Source organism: Saccostrea echinata, unplaced genomic scaffold, assembly GCF_033153115.1.
Source record: "Saccostrea echinata isolate AGI-Se365-2 ecotype Australia unplaced genomic scaffold, CSIRO_AGI_Sech_v1 ptg000006l, whole genome shotgun sequence".
NCBI lineage: Eukaryota > Metazoa > Mollusca > Bivalvia > Ostreida > Ostreidae > Saccostrea > Saccostrea echinata.
In genome coordinates this window covers 147025-152546 of record NW_026889755.1, presented here as the reverse complement: position 1 = coordinate 152546, position 5522 = coordinate 147025, and positions in this window count along the sequence as shown.

Here is a 5522-nt window from a genome sequence, read left to right as displayed (position 1 = left end):
ATTAAAACAATCCTCATTTCCGATAGAAATGTCTGTATATTTTTATATTATTATTGTTATTTATTATTATTTTATATTTATTATAATATCAAGCACGAATATTTTCGGGTTCTAATGTGAGAAAAACGTTTTCTAAGATTAGCCCGCTCTTTTTAAGAACAACGCTTTTGAAATAGGATATACTAGTATTTATTTGTTTAACTGGGGCTATAGGGAATAAGAATGGCAACCTTTCAATTTCATGTATTGTGAAAAAACAAAGTACGATCACTTTAGATCATGAGTACTGAGAGTCAAAGTCTACTGTTGTTTAATCTGTAATTGCTAGAATTTAGGACAAAATTCTGGCAAGTGATTCTCATCAAATTATAAAATTTGGCTTCTATTCTATTGAAATAATTGAAGATTTATTGTAAATCAATTTGTTCACAGGTCCTCAGGAGTGAAAATTAAATAACCCAAATTTTAGAACATTAAGATCCAGAACTCAGGTTTTTAGAATCGGAGAACAAACCTGTTGCAGATAGGCCTATAAGATTTTTTCTTAATGTTCTCATATTAAAAAGAAACAAAATAAATCAAATAACAATATTGTGAAAAATGTGTTGTCAAGCAGAGTCATTTTGTCAAGATAATTTTTTACCCCTCTCCCCTACAACAAACACACACATGTACGATTTGAATGCGTTAATTTATGTATATACGTACAGTATTTGGTTACAAAATCTTCTGTCATCTTGAATTAAAAGCTATCGTATATTAGTATATTAATTATATAAGATTAAAAAATATAGGATAAGCATTTAATACAATCAAAATCACGACACTTCATCATGGTAATATCAAATCATGACCCCTGCCGGTAATGTGGGGTCACAACAGTTGATCAAAGTTATGCAAAGGAATTTAAGGGATAAGTTTTAAAAAATCAAGAATAAGAAATCCATAATAAGAAAAATTTATTGAGAAGCATCCTCAGGTGATGTAGATACAAATGTGTTCAATGCATCTGCCTGGGGGTAGGGCAATGCAGTAGAGATTAAATGTCGGGACATTTTTTTTTATTTAAACTCTTCAATAATTAACCGATTTATCGATATGGCCTATCGGCCTCTATTTTAAATTCTGTTTACTTGTTTAAATTTAAGATTCTATAGAATATATATATATATATATATATATATATATATATATATATATATATATATATATATATATATATATATATATATATAATATATAAATAGTGCAAGTTTTTGAGGGTAACAGTTGAAATTGACACCCCAAGGAAAACCATTGTCAACCGACGCGTCAGCGGAGGTTGACAATGGTTTTCCGAGGGGTGTCAATTTCAACTGTTACCCTCAAAAACGTGCACTATTTATTTTATTATACTGAATGTCTTATTGATTTCGGATGTCCTAAAAAAAAATCGGAGATCGTCGTTAAGTTCACACTTAGAAAGCTTTCAAACCCCCGCTTCTATTTTTCTCAATAAGAAAGCTTCGGAAAAGATTTACCAACCTCTTTATTGTTTGTTTGCTACTCAAAAAGTCCTTTATCATCTAAAGTTTGCACTCGCAAGGATGTTTCGTCTGTCGTTTGTTGTTTTCAAGTAAGCTACATCGGACGCAAGCTTTTATTGACATCGTTTATTAGGCTTCTTTCAAACGCACAACCGACGTTTTGAGGATTCTACGGTGAACCGTACGCGCATGATTTGAACGCATGTGACATTTTCGTAATGTTACCTGTTGTCAAGTGTGTTGCTAACGCTGAGGGTAACATTAGGGATTTTTAAATGCGTCTAAACCAATCAGATTTTAGTATTTAACATGAAAGTATAATAAATATATATATATATATACCAGTATATATATATATATATATATATATATATATATATATATATATATATATATATATATATATATATATATATATATATATATATATAAAACAGAAAATAAGAGTCATTTAAATTTTGTGCACCATTCATAGACTTTGTACAGTCATGTACTTCTATCACAGGGCATAAGATGGAGGTAAACAACCCAGCAGGACCGTAACCACCAAGATGTCTGAGGAGTAAAAACAGAAGTCACATAGATTTGTAAAGGACACGTTTATATAGAGACCACAGAAAAGTATTAAACAAGAAATCATCGGTATAATATTCTGATGACGCTTTTCAAGTAAATTGGATATATAAAGAATAGTGGTTCCTTTATTCAAGAAACATCAGGGAGAATTACTCAACAGTTCATAGTGGAAGGATTGCTAAAACGTGTAAGTGAAATTTCATATCAGATGTCAAATGATACAGATCAAGGCCCAACCACTAGGATTTTACCACAATGTTAAACTAGGAAACCCACCTTACAAACAGAATTTGGAACAGTCAGTAATTTGGACCTTGACTCTCGCAAAGCATGTCAAAGTTGTGAAAAGGGATGCAAATATATTTCCATCAATCTTAGGAGTAAAAAATGTATAATATCAACTCTTGCATATTGTGATTGTGTTAGACTTGCATGTATCTTTTTAATTCTATTTGGAATTCTACATAATCTATAGAAGACTAATACATGATCTATTTTTTTTTTATTCTTAAAGTGTGTGCTGTTTTCATTATTTAAACGGTGATGATCCTCTCAGCTCATTGTTCCCTTTTACATATGCAGTATGAATTCCTAATGTTTTCTATATCTGTATATGAGAATACTAAGTTAATGTATTTTGATTGCTTCACCCAAAGATTTCATCAGGGGAGTGTATGAATTGAAATGTTTAGCTCAAGATGATTTTTGGGGCTCCTATGTCAAAGTATTAGAGCGTTTGCTCGAGAGTCAAGCAGTTAAGTGTTAATCCTTACGTCGTGGTTTCCCACCCACTGCAGGACATGCAGACTAGGTGCAGGCAAGGAAAAATTCTCCGATTACAAAGGGACGTTAAAGAAACAAAGAAAAGTATTTTTTTTTTTTGTTTGAAAAAATGAGTTAAAAGAAGTGTTTCATTCAGCTGTGTATTGGGGTGCAGATAAAACAGTACATGGAGGGTTATTTTTATATATTGTTTATATACTACTGTGCCTTATTGGAGGAAGCACATTTGTTTTTGAAATTGTATACACTTTTTTGACATTGTATTTAATATCTATTTTGATCACATGTTGATAGTACCAATTATTGTTGAATTGCGAACCTATCAACATAAAGAGGGGGTAAGGTGTAAATTTTCGACTTTTCTGGTGAATCCACCAGCTTTCTGTCCTTGTGTATAGAAACGAACTTAGTCATTGTAAAGGAAAACTACGAATGCTTTTTGATTTTAATGCTTTTGGTGGATCCACCAAACTCCCCACTTTTAATAAATACACAGGCAATGTTGACAATATATCATTTAAGTATTCTTGAGTATTCCTATTTGCATTTTGGTGGATCCACCAAGTATTTGTAAGTGAAATCGAGAATGCCTTGTTATTTGATTTTTTTTACAGTTTGGTGAGTCCACCAAACTCCTCTCTGTATTTAAGGACAATTTAGTTGAACTTTGGGTTACATGTAGATTTTTGACTTTTCTGGTAGATCCACCAGCTTTTTGTCCTTGTGTACATAAATGTATTAAGGAAGTGTCACTAGGTAATTGTAAAGGGAAATTATGAATGCCTTTTGATTTTTAGCTTTTGGTGGATCCACCAAACTGCCCACTATAGATAATTACACGGATAATGTTGACAGTATATCATTCAAGTATTCTTGTGTATTCCTGTTTGTATTTTTGGTGGATCCACCAAGTATTTGTGAGTAAAATTGAGAATGACTTGTTAGTTGAATTTTTGCATTTTGGTGAGTTCACCAACTCTGTATTAGGGACAATTTTAGTTATACTTTCTCTTTTAGTTTTTGGTGGTTCCTCCACTCAGTTTCTCTCAGTGGGTTGTTTCAGTGTCTTAACACTGGTGGATTCACCAACGTCGTTTTTAAAGTATCGTCATTATCAAAAGTAATTGGAATTTCACCAGATTGCTTTTATAAATTTGAGCTGAATTGTCTATTTGTATTTTTGGTAGAATCACCAAGTTTTCTTGAAGATATTTCAGTTGTTTTGTTGGTAAGTTCACCAATTCTTTTAATGAATTGTAGAATTATGTATGGTCAAATTCACTCTTGTTTTTTTTGGTGGAACCACCAAGATCAATCTTTATTTGAAGATATTTGGTAATTCAAATTGGTGGATTCACCAATCCTTTGACTGTGAATATGGAATACCGATACATTATTGATCTGTTTTAACATAAATATTGGTGACCACACCAATTCTTAACTTATTCAATAACGAAAATGAATAAAAAAAATTGTCGATTTCTGAAATTGCATTGTCTTCATTTTTCATTTTGAATTAAAAAAAAGAGGACACGAATAGAAAATCCTCTTTCTTAATGGAAACAGTTAACAGTTTTTGTTTGTTTTGTATGTTGTTTAACGTCCCTCTCGAGAATTTTTCACTCATATGGAGACGCCACCACTTGCCGGTGGAGAGCTGCAAATTTTGTTCTATACTCGGCACTTACGGCCTTTGAGCAGTGAGGGATCTTTTTCGTGCCAGCACCTACTGCGACACGGGACCTCGGTTTATACGGTCTCAACCGAAGGACCGGTCTCCACGTCACACAGTGGGATTCGAGCCCGCGACCTAAGGATCAACTCCTTACTTCACGACTCTAGAGCAGACTCTCTAACCACTGCGCCACGCGGGCGACTATTTCAACAGTGAAATACTATGATATTGAATAAAAGTGATTTCCTCTCACAGTGTGAAAGAATACCAAAGTGATATGTTTCACTGTGTTGAAGGAAATCAAACTAATTAAAAATAATTCCTAGCCTGTCGTAAGATAGAGATAGAAACTAAATAGTCTTGATAAATACCAAAACTGCCAATTTCTTCCCAAAAATGATGCTTAAAACCATGGCACAATGTTTTCAATCTCACAACTGCTAAGCTATTACGTCTCAACAGTTCAACTGTGACGTGACAGCCTTTGACACTGCGTTTAGAAAAGACAGAGGCAAAGGGAAAATCAAAGAAAATGTAATAAACAGAATTCAACGATTTTTAGTTGGATATGAAATTTAGCTCACTCGGGAGACAGATTTTTTTTTCACGAGTGCAAAACAAAAATCCCGCCTCACTCGTTAAATAAATTCCATATCCAACTTTAAAACATTGAATATCCTCTATTCATTCAATTTAATATTGGCTTTATTTCAGCAAAAAAGATTTTAAAAAAACTGATTCTGTTTTCTGTTTCAAGAAGTCGTTAAAAAGTAAAACTTAGCAAATCTTTCAAAGAAAAATATTATATGTTTGGAACCTACGTTGTTCACAAAATTTTCCAATCCACCCAGACAAGCAGCCTTAACACGTTCCGTTTATGACGTTACATCTGCGTTCTTTGCAATTATCTGGACAAGGCAGTGTGCAGTTTCGCCCATACACTTCTTGTTCACAATCTTGAA